This window comes from Equus caballus, chromosome 8 (genome assembly GCF_041296265.1).
Source record: "Equus caballus isolate H_3958 breed thoroughbred chromosome 8, TB-T2T, whole genome shotgun sequence".
In the NCBI taxonomy this organism is placed as follows: Eukaryota; Metazoa; Chordata; class Mammalia; order Perissodactyla; family Equidae; genus Equus; species Equus caballus.
In genome coordinates, this window is record NC_091691.1 from 84170226 (window position 1) to 84189158 (window position 18933).

At 43.4% G+C, this 18933-nt stretch overlaps 1 protein-coding gene and 1 long non-coding RNA gene across 4 annotated transcripts in view; one reads left to right on the top strand and one right to left on the bottom strand.

Moving 5' to 3' along the window:
- Nucleotides 1-18933, bottom strand: part of ALPK2 (alpha kinase 2) — a 117546-nt gene that overhangs the window by 50305 nt on the left and 48308 nt on the right. The gene's annotated exons all lie outside the window — the stretch shown is intronic.
- Nucleotides 18141-18933, top strand: part of LOC102148549 (uncharacterized) — a 47830-nt gene continuing 47037 nt past the window's right edge. Inside the window, exon 1 of the long non-coding RNA XR_011441555.1 lies at nt 18141-18360. This is a non-coding gene — a long non-coding RNA (uncharacterized lncRNA). The remainder of the gene's footprint in view (nt 18361-18933) is intronic.

Below are 18933 nucleotides of genomic sequence, written 5' to 3' on the forward strand. Positions count from 1 at the left end.
TGCTGAGTCATCCAGGATGACTAGGATGAGGGGTGCATGGGAAGGGAAGGGTGGAAGCAGGGAGTCAAAATAGAGAGAGGCTACAGCCTGGTTATAGAGAGCCCTGCACATCATGCATAGTATTCAGATTTACTCCTATAACAAGAGGGCTGCCAAAGTTTACCAGGAGCTGGGAAGGCGTGGTTGCCATTGTTTGATCCAGATAAGATTATGAAGGCTGCTACGTTAGCGGCTGGAGGGATGGAGAGTGTTGTGGGTTGAATCGTGTCCCCCAAAAGATAGTTCAAGTCCTAACCCCTGGCACCTGTGCATGTGACCTTATTTGAAGATAGAACATTTGCAGATGTGATCAAGTTGAGAGGATGTCACACTGGATTAGAGTGGGCCCTAATCCAATGACTGGTGTCTTTATACGAAGAGGGAAATTTGGACTCAGAGACACCCAGGAAGAGCGCCATGTGACCACAGAGGCAGAGTTTGGAAGGACACAGCTACCAGCATTGTCAGCAACCACCCAGAGGCTAGGAGAGAGGCATGGAATGGCTTCTCCCTCAGAGCCTCCGGAAGGAACTAGCCTTGCCGACACCTTGGTTTCGGACTTCCTCCCTTTAGAACCATGAGAGAATAAATTTCTGTTGTCTTAAGCCACCCAGTGTGATAATTTATTATGGCATCCCTTGGAAACCAATAAAGAGAGGAAGATTCGGACTCAGGAGACACTGTAGAGGCAGAATGGACAGGCCTTGGGGACTGGTTACACACAGGGGTTGAAGACGAGGAGGGCATCAAGCACTACTCTCAGGTTTCCAGCTCAGGGAATTTCACTATAAGCTCTTCGAGGGATAGAGACACATGCTTGCTATAACACTTGATACACTAAGTAGGTGCTTAATAAACATGTGTTAGCTCAGCTATCATCTCTGGGCTACAACAGAGCTACTGTACAACTTAGTTATATGCGTTGAAGTTCTGCAGAAGAATCTGGGGGAAAGGTGAAGCCAGTGTGCTCAGGGCTGCCAGGAAGTGCAGATGGGTTCAGAGTCGTGACAGTAGATGTCTGTCACTCCTGTCTCTGACTGCAGGGGCCTGGGGAGGAACACCAGACACCATGGTGGAGTGGAGCTGATGGGTGCCGTGGTTCATTTCTCTCCGTCACCACAGGCCACATCCTGAACTCTGCTCCTCCAGCCTTGATCATAAGACGGACTGCACCACCTCTGAGTGCACCGACCTGGAGGTGCTCCCGCTCCTACCTGATGCGGAGCCCCCTTTCCCAGCAGCCTGCCAAGTGTCTCCAGCCTCCGCTTCTCTTGAGGACCCTAAGATCCTCAGGATGAGTATCTCTGACACGTCCGTTGGTCCTTCGGATCTGTCACGGGCTAAAAGGCTTCTTTGCCCTCCCTTTTCCCAGACGTGTGGCAACTCGAGAGATCTGGCTGGCGGGGTTTAACTAGCCTAGTCGGTCCCCCATGGGTGGAGCACCAGCTCAACACGCACGTCGCAGGGCCTGCAGGTGTACTCTTAGCATCTGTCACATTAAAACGACGGGAACCTTCAAATATCACAGAAAACCGGAGATTTGACTGATCGGAGCCTTTTTGCAGAGAAGATACTCAAAATCGAGGAAGGGAGATGACATCTGATGGGCCCCAGGAGAAGTTGGCTGCTACCTTCCCTCTGTTCCTTCTTCAGTCTTTCCTGCTCTTGCCCCTCTTGATGAAGATAACTGAGAAGAGAAGCTGGGGTGTAAGGTAGCAGCCTTTGGGGTAAATGCAGTTCGTTCAGGCTTGGGGCCACTGCTGCTGCTTTGTACTTTTGGCTTTCTCTAAGTTCAGATCTGTCAGTATCTTTCCAAGCTACTCATCTGAGCTTCTGGGACCTCAGAAAAGTGCAGCATAGTAACAATGATAAGGGCCAGATTTGAACATGGAATTATCATATTCGGCAGCTCAAAACTTCCCTGCTCTCCTTCAATCTTTATGCTGCCCACTCCAACCCCCATAGGTCCTCCTGACAGCAAGAGAGCAACTGTGGAACCACCACTCAGAAATTCCAGATGGAGAGATGGAGGGTCGTAGTGAGACCCTGAAGCGGGTGTGACACCACCTCACTCCTCTTTCCGTCACCCTGCTGTTAAAGGAATATTACTCCACAGCTGCTTTTCTCCTTCTATTTCCTTCTTGCTTTCTCTCTAGTCAAGTGGATGGAGAGGTTATTCCTCACTGCCTTGGGGGGGATGTGGAGGTGTGAAAAACACCACCAGCCTGTGTTCTAGACTCTCAGCTCTTGGGTACCAAAATGTCTAAAATCTAAGGGGAATTTAGAGGATTTTCAGAACAGTTAGAAGATTCACAGAGGCCTGACACCCCTCCTAAAGCAGCACCGCCTTCACTCCTGATGCTGCTTTGTCTGTCTATAGAGCATCCATCTCTACTGATGTTGCAGGCACGGCTGTTGGTTTGTCGTCCGTCTCCCCCCCATAGAAGGTAAGCACCCTCAGGGCTGGGACTTTGCTTTTCTCACTGTTGCATCCCCAGCACATAGAAAAGGGTCTGATACATAGTAAGTGTTCAATAAATATTTCTTGGATGAACAAGGACCCGGAAAGAGAATTCTGACCAGAGATGGACTTTCCCTGGTGAGAGAAAGATCTGCTGGCCTGGGAGTGAAGGCAGGAAGGAGGGACCTGGGGTGTCTGTGCTCCCAGCATCCAGGACAGTGCTCTTGCTGGGGAGGCAGCAAGAGCCCTGGGGGACATGGCTGTGTGGCACCCTGCAAGATGGGCCATCAGGCCCCCAGTGTGGCATTGAAAGAGCAGGAGCCACCAGATGTGAGGTCACGTGGGCCAGAGCAATGGCCACCTCTTATCAGTGACCCCAGTAGACCAACAGCACCACTGTTGGTGTGGGGGCAGATTCCACAATTCTGCAGAATAGGGCATGAGGACCTCCAAAGACTCAGGTGAGTGTTTCCCACAGTCCGCAAATGTGTGGTTCAAAATGGCAGAGTTATAGTAATATTTTTTATACTCAAGTGTTAGGCTGGGCTTTATTCCAGCCATCTGTGTTTGTGAAGACCCCAGGTTTTGTTGTGCACACCACATGCCTAAATCCCTTCTCTTGGCAATATGCAGAGCGGTCAGAGGGACAGGGTAAGGACCACGTGGTTATTGCATATATGTAAGAAGCAAGTGAATTTTGGACTAGCGCTTTTGAGGGGGCTGGTTGGAGGTGTCCAAAGGTATTTTGAACATGGCAGGAACATTCTGCCATGTGCCAGGCACTTGGCTGGGTCTCTTCCCATTCCTTAGGCCAGTGATAAGTTCCCCCACCCCCAGGCTCTGGTCTCAACCTTCCTAATATTATCATCTATACTCACCACGTTCCACCCAAACTGGACCTCGCCTTCCCCTACTGTGTCCCCTTCAGCCAATTAATGCTCTAATACGGACACTTTAATTATGACTAATTACATCAGAAGCTTATATGTTTGGGGAAAACTGGTCAGGTCAGAGCCTCTTCTTGTAAACTCTTCTCATCAGTTAGATTCACTCACTATATGAATTTGGAGGTAATTAATCTGCATCCCTTTAAAATATATGTTAAAATTCACAGTTTTATGAGCACAGCAATTGGATTAGGTTAGTGGGATAGCATTGAGGTTCCAATCACATCTGGATACCCACAATGGCTGAGTCCAACCATTTTTTGATTAATATCATTATTTTCTCCCTTTGTTAACACCTTTGTTAATGTGTGATGTCACAAAAGAGCACAGATAAGCACAGTGGAATTCAGACCCATGCGACGCTGTCTGAAGCGAAGGGATGCTCACATGCGACTTTGAGAAGCACTATTTTTACCAACATCATCTACTCATCGAATTGTTACTATCGAGTCTACCAGCTCTGGAAAAGTCCTCACAGACCAGGTGGCAAATGTATCGATTACCGTCTGGTGGGAAGTTGCAGGCCAGCCTTGTGGACATTCCCAGAGGATGGGAAGGATATGGCTGGAGCCTGAAGGACCTTCACCATCTCAGCAATGATGCTGAATGTCCAGCTTGGAGGAAAACAGGTGATCCCCTTGCCCCGAGAACAGATCTGATACTGGTCCAGCTATTGGTATATTGTGCTAACTATGAAGGCCATGGACTTATTTTTTTTTTTAACTATTTTTTTTAAACCATTCACTGATTTATTTGAATAGGTAATACACACACAAACACACATACACAGAGTACAAAATTCACAAAGAATACACTGAAAGGATATAGAATGACAAGTGTCCTCCTACCCCTGCTACCCGGTCACTCAGTCCCCTTCCCCAGAGGCAATCAGAGTTATCAGAGTTTATTTTAGGTCTAAGAAAGTTAAGGAACTCAGACCTAACATGAAATTAGTAAGTTAGGTAATGTCGTGGTTAGGGCCAAGGGTGTGGAGTCAGGCAGACCGCGTTCAAAGCCAGGCGGCACCACCTCCTGACCCACAGTCCAGACAGCAATAGGACTTATCTCACTGGGTTGTTGAGATAATTAAATGAGCAAACCCACTGAAGTCTTAGCACAGTCCCTGGCACAGGTTGACTCTCGGTAAATGTCAGCTATTATTAGCTATCTGGCGATTGCATGTTGTGGAGGAAGGTGGAAGGGAAGGGTGGGGCATATTGAACACTTTCTGGGGAAAGCCTTAAGTCTTTCTTGCTCAAAGTGTGGTCACTAGAAGTCCCTGGGTGCTGGTTAGAAACGCAGGGTCCCAGGCCTGTCCCCAGACCTGCGGAATCAGAAGCTGCGTTCTGACAAGCTCTCCAGCACCCCACGTGCACGGTAGAGTATGAGAAGCCCTATCCTACACAAGCTCAGGAATCCTGGAGGGAATGGCTGTAGATTTCCTGCCTCTGGGGAGATGAGGATGCTGTTTCTTCGCCTTCAGACTTGAGCCCTTAGACTTCTCATGATGAAAGCTCAAGACAGAAACACTTTTAAAGGAAAAGCCTTTTTCCTCCCATTCCCCAGCTTTCTATTCCACATCTGAGTTTCCAAACCCAATAACCTATGACCTCCAAACAACCAGAATGTGCCCTCTTTTGTCCTGTAGCTTGATGGTAACCCAATAGATGTCTTGGGGGCAGGGTGGCATGCTGTTTTTAAAGTGATACAAGAGACACAGTGGAACCTGCCCAACAAGCAGCCGGGCTGCCAGGATGCCAACTGGGACAGCAAGGCCCTGGCAGTGGGGGGCTGCGTTAGTTAGAACTTGTCATTAGAAATAAGGTCTGCATGGGGTGAGGACTGGGAGGCTGGAGGGGCTGATGGGGTGACAATTGCTGCTGTTTGCCACTTGTTCCAAACTGGTAGACCTCGGCTGGGAATACGCGGCATACAGGAAGCAACCCTTTCCTCTAAAATAGAATTACATACTACAATGGTAGATACGTGTCATTTCACATTTGTCAAAACTCATAAAATGTACAACCCCAAGAGTGAATCCTGATGCAAAGATATGGACTCTGGGTGATAACGACGTGTCAGTGTGGGTTCATCGATTGTAACAAATGCACCCCTGTGCATGTGTGGGGGCAGGGGTACGGGAGCTCTGTACCTCCCACTCAATTTTGCTGTGAACCTAAAACTCCTCTAAAAAAGAAAGTCTATTTTTTAAAAAAGAGAGAGCAAATAACAGTTTGTCCCTGGATCAGCTGTAGAAGAGAAAAGAAAACCAAGGCTGAGCCCTGGGGCAGCACGCTTTTTAAAAATCAAAATTACAACAGAAATAACTTACAGCTGGGCTGTCCAATCTAGAAGACTTTAGCCACATGTGGCTAGGGACCGCTTGAAATGTGTCTAATGCAACTAGGAAGGAATTGAATTTTAAATTTTATTGAATTTTAGTTAATTTACATATAAACTTTAAAACTGACGTGTGATTCAATTAGGAAAAACTTTAAGTAGGTTTGGAACAATTTGGGTATGTGAATCTACTCTTTCAGCTGTTAATTTCATGAAACTCAATACAGATCAAGTATTTCCACTAAATAGTGAGCGTCCAAATTGAGATATGCTGTAAGTGTAAAATACACACTGGATTTTAAAGACTTAATACCACAAAAAAGAATGTAAAATATCTCAATAACTTTTACATGAATTATATGTTGAAATAATATTTTGCTTATATTGAGTTAATAAAATATATTATTAAAGTTTACTTCACTTGTGTCTTTGAAACTTTTTTTTAAAACGTGGCTTCCCCCAAAATTAAAATTACTTATGTGGCTTACCCTCATACACTGCTGGTGGAAGTGTAGAAAAGTGCAGCTACTTTGAAAAACAGTATGGAGGTTCTTCAAAAGGTTAGACAGAGTTACCCAGCAATTCCACCCAAGAGAATTGAAAACATATGTCCACGTAAAAACCTGTACACAAATGTTCATAGCTGCATTATTCATAATAGCTACAAAGTGGAAACAGCTCAAATGTCCATCCACTGATGAATGGATAAAAATAATTGTGGTATATCTATACAATATAATATTATTCAGCCATAGCAAGGAATGAAGTATTAATAGATGCTCCAATATGGATGACCCTTGAAAATATTATGCTAAGTGAAAGGAGGCAGACACACAAAAGCCATATATTGTATGATTTCATTTATATGAAATGTCAAGAATAGGCAATCTTCTAGAGACAGAGAGTAGATTAGGGTTTGCCAGGGGCTGGAGGTGGGGGGTGTGGTGGAGAGAAGAATAAGAAGTAATTGCTAATGAGTGTGGGTTTCTTTTGGGGATGATAAAAATGTTCTGGAATTAAAGAGTGGTGATGGTTGCACAACTTGTGGACACACTTACAAAAAACTACATATGTGACTTGCATTAAATTCCTATTGGACAGTGCTGATTTAGATGACATAACTGTTTCTTGCCCAGCTGACACTGGTGAAGGTACAGAATTTAGCCAGAGCTAATCAACATGGGGTGATTTTTGCTACCCCCCACCCCAACCCGAGAGACATTTGGCAATGTCTGGAGAGATATTCTTGGTTGGCAACTAAGGTGGGGGGAGAGGAAGAGATTGCTACTGTCCAGAGGTGCTGCTAAATATCCTACAATGCACAGAACAGCTGCCCGTAACAAAGAATTATCCTGCCGCAAATGTGAGCAGTGTTGAGTTTGAGAAGCCCTGATCTAGAGGCTTCCTGCTCAGAGGTTCCCTGTCTCCTTTGCACCATTTCCGCCTCTTCGACTGCCCTGAGGTTAGACGGTACATTCTGGGTGCGGCCTTCCCTGAACGCTTTCTCCGAGAGTCCAGCCACACACACGTATTCACGGGCCAGGAGCTCCTCCGGACCCCAGTAGCCTTGTGGACTTGGAGACATGGTAGGCAGAGCTCTGAAAGGGCCCAGGGGTTCTCCAGTAGATTAGCTGTGGAGTCCATGCCTCTGTCCTTACTCTCTGAGGCTTCCTGGGTTCCAAAATGTTATACTTACTTTAAATTAAGCTGGCCTCATTCTGGGTAGATTGCCATTTTTCTTGTTGTTTTCTCGGCCACATCATATTTTCTAAGCCGAGACAAGTGGAATTTGCAAAGCCTGTGTCATGAATGGGCTCCTTCTGTGATGCCTGAAGTAAAAACCTGAAGAAGGAGATCCCCGAAGTACCTTTGAGGTACTTTGTTTTTAAATTACCCTTTCCATCTATATTAGTTTCTTATGGCTGCTGTAACAAATTACCATAAACTTAGTCACTTAAAACAATGCAAACTTATTATCTTACAGTTCTGGAAGTCAGAAGTCCAACATGGATCTCACTGGGCTGAAATCAAGGTATCAGAAGGGCTGCATTCCTTCTGGAGCCCCTAGAGGAGAATTCCCTTGCCATTTCCAGCTGCTATAGGCTGTCTGCATTCCTTGACTCATGGCCCCTTCTTCCATCTTCAAAGCCAACAGCATAGCATCTTCAAATCTCTCTGATGCTGACTCCCCTCCTTTCCTCTTTCACTTAGAAGGACCTCTGTGACTACATTTGGACCACTGGATAATCCAGTGCAATCTCTCCATCTCAAAACTCTTAATTTAATCACATCTGCAAAGTTCCTTTTGCCATGTAGGGTGACATATTCACAGGTTCTAGGGACTAGGGCATGGAGCTAATCTTCGGGGGGGAATTGTTTTGCCTACCATAGTATTAAACAGGCATGGGCAATCTGCTAGATGGTCCCTCAGCCAGCATTCTGCCACCCTCATTCCATAGGGAGAAGAAATTGAGCATATCTGCTTTTTTAGAATTGTGGGACTTTCCTAATTTGAATTTTGAGGCAGTTGAATGATGACTTTCCAGATACTAATTCTCAACTTACGCCCCAAAATGGTCAGTGAGAGATTTATAAACTACTTGTTATGGGCTGAATTGTGCCCCACCTCTTATAAGTCATATATTGAAGCCCTAACCACAGGACCTCAGAATGTGACTGCATGTGGAGATGGGGCCTTTAAAGAGGTGATTAAGGTAAAATGAGGGCATTAGGGTGAGCCTTAATCCAAAGTAGTTGGTGTCATAAGAAGAGATTAGGACACAGAGAGATACATGAGACACGTGCTCCCACAGAGAGACGACCACGTGAACACAGTGAGAAGATGGCCATTGCAAGCCAAGGAGAAAGGCCTGAGAAGAAACCCACTCTGCCGACCCCTTGATCTTGGACTTCCAGCCTCCAGAACTGTGAGAAAATAAATTTCTGTTGTTTAAGGCCCCCAGTCTGTGGTATTTCATTATGGTAACCCCAGTAAACTAAAACACTACTTTTCCCTATTTATATCTTTGTATAGTTTAAAATGAATTATTACAATTCCAATCTTTTCATATGATTTTGGTTTAAAAAGTTCCTGGAGTTCTTGTCACACTTGCTGAGTGGAAATCCCCTTTCACAAGTGAGCTTATCAGATCACACGCTGACATTCAACTTAACATTTATTGAGCTCTTATTTGTTGCTGTGTGTGCTCAATAAAGTTCACCACTGGCCCATAAGGAATTTACCATCTAGCAGTGCAGACAAATCAGTACACTGTCAAGCTGGTCCAGTGTAACTTACAGTAAAGATGCTACAGTCAGTAAAATGAGGAGCTATAGGACTTGCAGCAGAGGGAGTGAACCAGGACTGGATGGTCATGTGGAGATTAGAATCCTGAAAGCATCGAGAAATAAGTGACTTTCGAACCCTGAGCCTTAAAGAATGGGCCAGACTCCTTCAGGGCCAACTGTTTAAAGGGAGTGCCCCTAGTGTTCCAGGGGATGGGAGATTCAAGCTTAACTGGAGGCTTTAGGAAATTGTCTTAATTTGAGTTCCCCTCAAAGAACAGACCCTGAGCCAAGAACGTGGATGCGGTTAGTTTAGTTGGGAGGTGACCCCGGGAAGAAGGGAGAGAGAAGACTGTGAGACAGGGAAGAGAAGGCAGCCAGGACACTAATGAACATGTTGCTGCTGTGGACAACAGGGGCCGGATCCCACGGGGGCTCTCGAAGAAACTGTGTGACACAAGCCTTAGAATCATTCCACGGGAAGGTGGGGAGACTGAGACATGATCTACCAGCTCCTACCCACCATTGGTTGAGGTTTTCCTGCTTCCAGCTACACTCTCGTGTGTGGAAAAACAACTTCCCAGGTCATGAAGAAACTCCTCAGGCAGTGGGAAGCTGTCGGGTGCTGGCAACTGCCTTCACCTCACCTGCAACTGCACCCAGGCGGACCGAGGATCTATGGGGGAGGGCATCATCTGCATCTGCCGCCAGAACAATTTGATAATTTCATCAACAATCTGGATGTTGGAGCCAATCACTGGGGTTCTTTTACCTAAATGATTCTGACTCTGCCCTCAGTCAAAATTCAGTGGCCCTCGTAATCACCAGCTTCAGTTTGTGCTGTGTTGATCTGATTTTCTTAGGGAATCTGAATTCCAGTTTTGTCACTTAAAATAAATGTACTGTGGGCATTTTAATTAACCTCTTTGAGCCTTGTGGGCCAGCTCACAATTTTGTTATATGGATTAAAGGACATACCAAATGTAGGGCATTAATATAGTACTTGGAACATGCAAACACTTAGTAATTGGGTATTACTTTTGCAGGTGGTGACAACACTTCTGTTTCTCCCTACAATAGGTGCAAACTTTTGACCAGGTATAGAAGTTGAGATGATGATCTGAAAGCGTACCTCTAAGACAGGTTCATCTTTGGGCTTCTAACTACATAACTGACTGGTAGAACTTGTTACTTATTACTTAGTTTTGGTAAATAACAATTTCATTTCAGAAAAATGCCTCACTAAAGTGTCATGCAATGAAAACAAAAATATCAATATCATCATTCATAAGAATTCACAGCCTCCCAGTGAATATGTGAATCTCTGGTATAGATGAGGTACAAATGGAAGCTGTTTTAGACTATAGGGATGCTTTTTAGTAATTTACTACATTAGTGTGCCAAATGGCTCCCAAACTACCTGGAGCTGTGAATTCTGAGGGTGACTTTATGTCTTAGCTTGGACTGCCATAACCAAATACCATGGACTGCGGGGCTTAAAGAAAAGAAATTTATTTCTCATAGTTCTGGAGAACCAATTCAGTTCCAAGTGAGAGTTCTCCTCCTGGCTTGCATATGGCTGCCTTCTCTGTCTTTGCATGGCAGAGAGAGAGCTGCAGTCTCTCTTCCTCTTCTTATAAGGACACTAATCCCATCATGGGGGCTCCATCCTCATAACCTCATCTAAACCTAATTATCTCCCAAAGACCCCACCTCTAAACACCATCACACCGAGAGTAAGGGCTTTAACATGTGAATTTGGAGGAACACAAGCATTCAGTCCTCAACACCTTGCTTACCATTGTAGAGTGGATTTCCCCCTGGGGGAATTTGGCATCTCACATAATACAGTCTTACCACAAATGATTCTAGGAAATGACAAAGAAATGAAATTTTATCCATATTTATTAATTCCATTTTTAACAATATTAATATTAATGTTTAGGTCTCTTGGATGCTTATGGGGCCTCTACTTGGCATCTAACTTTCAGCATCTATGTTCATGATCATGCTATTTCCTCAATAAGAGAAACATTCTCTTGCTGGATTTTGGACAGTCTCTTAAAGGATTTAGAAAAGTTGTAATATATACACTATTTTTCCTGTGGAAAAATGGAATGGAGCTTACTTATTTAGTAAAGTAGCTAGAAGAGGAGCCATTTCCTTTCTAAAACCACCAATTACTGTCAACTACCTTAGGTAAGAGTAAAATAAGTAATTTTGAGACTGACTCATTTATGCTCGAATTGCAGTGAGATGTAAGGACATTAAACTGAGAAAAATGACCAGGGCTTTAGCTTAGGGTTGCCAACGACCCCATGCTGGGATCACAGGCAAAGAGCTTAATCTTTCTCTCATGAAATTCTCAGTTTCTCAAGGGAAGAGACGACATATATATTATATATATTGCTTTGCTTACAAGCATTTTCTCACATCCTTAGATATTTTGAAATGATTTAATGGCTGCATAATGTTCCAAAGAATTGTGTACCACAATATTCAACCATCCCCCACCGCCTCGTTGTTAAATATTTAGAATGTTCCCAATGTTTCATTATTACAAATCATGCTGCAATGAACATTACTGTCCAGCAAGCTCTGTTTATATCTCTGATCATTTTATTAGGTTAATTACTGGACCTAAGTTTGCATTTTAAAAGTATTAGTAAATATTGCCAATTTGCCGTCCAGAAAGCTCGTACCAGTTTGTACTTCCACAGCAGTGTAGGAGAAAGCCTGTTTCCTCACAGTTTTCTCAGCACAAGGTATTATCACTTTAAAAACAATCTTTGAAAATTGAGGAAGGAAGGAAGGAAGGAAGGAAGGAAGGAAGCGGGGAAGGGAAGGGAGGAAGTTGATAAGTTTATGATGTAACTGTACTTTTTAAATGAATTGCTTATTTGATTTCTTCGCCTATTTTCATACATTGTTTTCTTTGCCTATGCATCACGAGTACCTTTCCACGCTTCTATTTGTTTTTAAATTCTGTTTATGGTGTTTTTTATATGCAAAGTTCTTACATTTCTGATTTATCCATTTTTTTCCCTTTTATGCTTAGAAAGGCTTTCCTCACCGTAAGATCCACATTTTCTTCCACTTTATTTGCTATTTATTTTGTTGGCTGATGTAAAATCAGAGATTCACAAGACTTTAGTGCCTTGTAAGCAGAACTTCGTGTTTAACCCTTCAGTTCCCACTGAGGAGAGAGCCCCAAAGAGGAGGAGAAACGACTCCAGGCCATATGGCTCGCCGATGACAGAACCAGGACTAAAATCAAGGATTCCTAGTCTCCAGTTTGTTTTCCTTTTTAAAAAAATTAGTTTTCAATAATACATATAATAAATGAATACAGTTTCCTTTAAGAATATTATGTTATTAATCATCCCTCCGAATGCAAGATTCCTATTTCCCTCCACAGAGTTAGTCACCATTATCATTTTGGTGTGAATCCTTCCAGACTTAAAAAAAATAATTTCATTTACTTATATATGTATGTAAAAATAACATATACTATTATGGGTTGGTTTTGGAGGGCATAAAGATATCATGTCATATGTGTCATTGTCCAATATACCTTTCTCACTCTACTTTATGTTTTGAGATGTCCATCATTTGAACAAGCCACACTTTATTTAGCCATTTTGCATAAAAGTTTCCTTAGACAAACAATTCTGCAATGCACATTATGGTACATATCTCCTTGGGCCCATGTGCAAGCTTTTCTCAAGAGCAGATACTGACAAGTGACATTACTACCTAATGGGTAATACCCTTTTTAATTTTAAAAGATATCACCAAATGACACTCTTGCTGGCAATGTACCCATTTCTCCACAATCTCAACAATTTGATATTATCATCCTTTAAATTTTTTGTCTATCTATGGATGAAAGATGTTATATTTTTAAAATTTATATTTTCCTAATTATTCATAAGGTTTTACTTCTCATATGTTTATTAAACATTCGTATTGCCTCTTTATGAACCTCATATTTATTTATTTTTACTTTTTAAAAATTCAGTTAGGAATATTTTTCTTATCTGTTTTTCATATACTTTGGAAATTAATCTTGGTCTATTACATATGTTCTATATATTTCTCCTGGTGTGTCACTTTCATTTAATTTTGCTTATGGTTGATGTAGTCAAAATTATCAATTTCTTTTTTGGTGGTGTTCTTTGTATCCCAAGATCTTATGGTTTTCAAAGTCATAAAAATAGTTTCCAATATTTTTTCTGGTAGTTTACAGTTTTATTTTCTTATATTTAACTCAGAGAACCACCTGGAGTTTATTTGGGGTCCATTTTAAGGTACTGGCCTTATTTTTTTTCCCATATGGATGGCCAATTTTGTCAGCGGTGAAGATTTTGTTTCTTCCCTACAACTCGAGAGGCTATTTCTATCATAAACCGAATTCTAGTATATTCTTGGGTCTGATTCTGTGCTCTGTTTGGTTTATCTATTGATCTATTTGGGGTACTCCCACACTGTGTTGATGACCATAGCTTTATCATTTACATTGATAGATGATTGGTTAGTCCAATATTATTTCTATCTCATTTCAGCGAAGCAAGTTCATTTTTAGTCACAGCGAAAAAAAGACGACTAAGGCACGTCTCCAGCATTAGCTCCCGCCCGGGGCAGTGATGAGAGATCTGCTACAGCGACTAAAACCCACCCTCGCAGCCAGATGACCCTCCTCTCACCAGCTTCCACTGCTGCCACCCAAATTCCTGTCACTGAACTACTCCTCAAAATAAAGTTCAGCTGTAGATGGCACACCTGTTCCGGATTAGTTACAATAAATCAGGCTCTGTATTTATTTCAGTGGCCGGACAGGTGAAGAACAAGCCGCATTTATAGCAAGCCAACTAGAAAGCAGAGAAAAATTCAAATCATGAGGTTTTTTTCCTCTTAGGGTGAAGAGGTTAAACTTGACAAGCCCGAAACTTCCTGTTGTTTCCAGAATCCTCTGATTCTTTATGGGAACGCCTCACATTGTAGGATTCGCTCCAGGTCTCAGTCTAATTAAGCCCATGGTTTAAATTTTACTGTCCCCTAGAGAGCTTATTAAAAGCGCAGATTCAAGAAGTCTTGGGGCCAACCCGATGGCACAGGGGTTAAGTTAGCACGTTCCGTTTCGGCAGCCGGGGGTTCGCTGGTTCGGATCCCGGATGCGGACATGGCACTGCTTGTCAAGCCCTGCTGTGGTAGGCGTCCCACATAGAAAGTGGAGGAAGATGGGCACGGATGTTAGCTCAGGGCCAGTCTTCCTCAGCAAAAAGAGGAGGATTGGCAGCAGATGTTAGTTGAGGGATAATCTTCCTCAAAAAAAAAAATAAGTCTGGGGTAAAATTTAGAGATCTCTATTTTTAAACATGCACCTTTGCAGGTGATTCCAACACAAATAATCCAGGCCCTCACTTTGATGCTCTGCCCGAGGACTCAGAGCACCTGAGCAGAAGGACACCTAGGGGCCCTCACGGAGGCGGGGTGATGCTGTCTCTGCACTATAACACGTGTTCTGTAATGAGTTAGCCCTAGCAGATGGGTTAACTGGGGAATGACGTCATTATGACCCAGACGCTGCGTTGGTTTATACGCAGTTTTTCCTAAGCAACTGGGCCCTAAATAGCTGGAGTAAATTACAGAATCTTAAGCAGGAAAGGAATAGTCTTTAATTCAGCTTTTGCATTGGCAACAGGGACCCTTTCAAGTCGCATTTTAATAAAATAACAAATGAAGCCTGCCCCAGGCCTCCTCTCTCCTGAGAAGCACGCTCCAGCCCTGAGTGCCTGAGGCAGGTTGACCTCACAGGCCCACGTTCCCAGAGACCCTCTCTGTCTTCCTGGCCTCAGCACCCTCCAGCTTGCTCTAATTACAGGGCTGCCAGCATTTCCACTCAATTATCTTGTGTATTTTTAGCATCTGCCATGACAGCTGTTGGCCAACCTGCGCCACCTCAGGGTGGTCCCTGGGTGGTCCAAGTGAGCTTCCTGGAGACATTTTCTGCTTTTGTCTCTGGTTGTAAAAAGGCCTGTTTATGAAGTGACCTGTGAAGAATGCTATCTTCCCCAGAAGCCCTTATTTTTCAGGTGTTTGATTTTGCAGAATGTGAGGTGTTTTAGGAATGCGTACAATGTACTAGCGCAGAAACGTCTGATGCGTAGAGAATACCCATTGCCTCTGCGGGCCTGCTCTGTGGGTCTGGAACCTGGAGACCCCCAGGCCACCCTTGCATTCTACTTGCTGCGGGCTCTAGTTCGCAGGAGCCTGAGCCCTGCCCTAGAACTTCTGAAATCAGGACCTCTGGGGGTGGGGCTTGGGCAACTGTATACTTAGAAAATACCAGGAATGGTTCTAAAGCACAGCTAAGATTCTCAGCCTTGGAGGGTCAGAGAATCACGTGGGAGCTTTAAAACCCCCAACGCCCAGGCTACCCCACAGACCAAATTACATCAGAATCTTTGGGGGCAGAACTCAGGCATCAGAATGTATCAAGGTTCCAGGTGTTCCCAGATGTAGCCAGGGTTGAGACCATTGCTTTAGCCTCTTTTCTAATCTAAGAAAGATCTCCTCCTTGTAGACAAGGGCGTCCAGAACTTCAGCGGGCATATGAATCCCCTAAGAAGGGGATTAAAATGCAGATTCTGATTCAGCAAGACTGGGGGGGGGGGGCGCTGCGATCCTGCATTTTGACCAGCTGGTCTGTGGAGCGCACTGTGAACAGCAAGGCTGTAGGTACTAATGACTTCCCATTGATTACTTAACCCTGGCTGAGTCCAATTAGTGTAGTGAGCCAGCGTATTAAATCATCTTGCACCTCTACAGTACTGGCATTCGGCAGAAGTGGCACAGTGGGCTTTCTGATTAAAAACAAAACAAATGTTTGTGTCACTCCCTGGGTCAGCCATGGAGTGGTGCTGACAAGAGGCGTGACGGCCACGTGCTGAGAGATGAGCGATTATAAACTTCTGCCCTTCCGGTCATCAGCAGAGAGCTGGCTTATCAGGCTTCTGGAGTCAGTTTTAACAGTTGTTATTTGGGGAGGATGCAGTTTATTATGCAAGTGAATTCAAATCTCAGGTTGTTCTGTCCCAGATATGAAACTATATTGCAAGAAGGTTTAGATTATCTGCTTATATTTTCCTACGCTTAAAAATAATATTTACTTGAGACCTACTGTGTGCCCTGTCTGTCACTGAATGGCCATGCATATTTCAAGCTGCCATATACTCTAGTGTGTTACTGTACCACCTGCCTAGTTACTAGGCTGAACTTAGATTAACATGAAGTTTCATACTACGTTTATCACATGAACCTACTCAGGTGATAAATTTCTATAGATATTAATGTGCACACACACACACACACATATACACATACACAAGTATAAGTAAAATTAGAAAATCTGAATAAGATCAGTAGATGGGATCAATGTCAGTATCTTGGTTGTGATATTATACTGTTGTTTTACAAAATGGTACCATTGGGGGAACCTGGGCAAAGTGTACCGCGATCTCTCTGAATTACTTCCTACAGCTGCACGTGCATGTACAATTATCTCAATAAAAATTTCAATTAAAAAAAGATACAAAACCACTTGTAGCCAGCCCTCAGTATGTCTTTAATATGGGGAGAAAGGACAAATGTATTAAGGTAAATAAACAAACTACAAATGATAATTCTCATTAAATGTTAACTGCATAATAGGTTCTGTGTTGAGCATTTTACATGCAAGATTTTAATCCTCACAAGACTCTATGAGGTAAGCATTATTATTATTACTATTATTTCTGTTTTAGATGAGGAAACTGGGGCTGGGAGAACTCAAGTAGTTTTTCCCAGAGTCCCAGAGACAGAAAGCCACAGGACAGGAACCAAACTCAGGCCTGGAGCCCACGACAATGTACAAAGAATGCTGTGTCGCTCTGGAAGGAGAAATCATAGTTAGGGATGAGGAAAGTGCTTTGGGGGAGGTGCAACTTCAAGGACCCCGCAGGATCTTGGCCTTGAAGGACTAGATGAGTTGAGCTGGCAACAAGCTGAGCAATCGAGGGCATTCCAGACAAGATGGAAAAAACCCCACGTCTGAGAAAATGCTTCATTTTCCAGATGAGGAAATCCACGTGTCCGCCTGCTTTGCCTCTCAGAGGTAGATGGAAGCAATATCGTGGAAGGTCTTGAATGCTAGGGAGATGTAGTCAGATCTTCCTGGGTCTAGTTAGCAATTTGTGAGAGCTAATAAGGCACTGAGAAGGCCAAGGTTGTGTGTGAATCACCAGCATTCACAAGGGAACCCAAGAGCAAGGAGCGGAGAGTTTAGCACAAACCAACCCATTCTCAGGGCCACAAGAGCAATGGGAAGCAGTTTCCTAGTGGAAAATTGGTTATATGAAGGGAACCAAAGAATGTACTTATGACAATGAAGGCCATAAAGTGGTTGAGACCAATGATCATTAGAATCATTCCTGACTATACCTGGAATTTAATCTAGTACTGTATGGCTACTTATTCATTCAATTATTGAGTGTCTTTATATGGCAAGCACTTTCCAAGGACTTGGGATATATCAGTGGACAGAATACAGTGACCAGACTCACAGCCATCATGGAGCTCACCATCTATGCTTAATGCTGACTCCTGATCAGGAAGATTCTTAACTATGGGAACCTAAGAATACATTTCCATACTGTCCACTTGAGACCCCATGACCCCAAAGAGGAATGCAAATCGCTCTGGGGTGAAGCTGGGCAGCTATGCAGAAGGACAGACACAGCACTTTTGATTTAAGAGTGAGGATGATCTTACCCCAGTGTGGCTACGGAGAAACTTAAGATGGGTGGATTGTCAGGTCTTGCCTCTGAGTTGGATCAGGAAAGTGAGATCAAAACCAAGGTGAAGGATTGGTGTTGTGACCCTTGAAGAAGATTCAAGTTAGCCTGGGGTACCCTCTTGGTTTTCCACTCCCAAACTGGGATTAACTTTATAATCTTCCATAAATGTAGAGAAGTTGGGGGCTTTCCAGTGCTAGCCTGAGTAAGTACTATTTGAAGACAAATCAGAACAAGATGGCTTTGCATTGTAAAAGAAGGAAAAGAATACAGGAAGTAAATACATCTGGAGACATATGTTTGGGCAAGAGGTATTCTACAATATAGCCTTGTTCTTATAATGCAGAATTAGAGACACGGAATTTTTCTCAGAATGCTGAAAGTAATATACAGATGAAGACAACATACTAAAGATAAGCTGCTGGTCACTGTTTCTACAACAAGACACCTGAAGGTAAGTGAATCAGGCAAGAGTCAAGAGCGGGCAAATTTGCTAATATTACCCCCAACCAAAGATTTTTAACCATTTCAAATTTTTAAGCTCCCACAAGCCTCAGATGTCTGAGAATAAATATTTAAAATGTCTTTTAAATTGGTTATGAAAAGACTCACCAATCTTTCTTTTGAACAGTATTATAAAAAGTTTGATTTAGTTCTCGATGGCCCAATGCTTTTTGTCACATTTACAATGATGTTTAGCCATTTGCTGTAAATTTGGCCATACTGTGTATGTGTGTGAGAAATACAGACCTCTCCTACAGTTAGTAACTTTTTGCATGAGTTAAAGAATTTGCACTCACTATGCTGCTTATCCCTGTGGCAAAATTTCCCTGCTTTAGTCCCGGGAAAATAAACGCCACAGATCCAGAGATCCTATCTCTAACTTCAGGCTGCACAGAAGTGCTCTTGAATAGACAGCTTCCACTCAAGTTTCTGGTTGGCCCTCGAGGGAGAGGTTGGCTCTGCTACTGAGCGCAGCAAAGGGAGACGTGGTCCGACTACCTGCAGAATGCAAATTTGCTAAGAA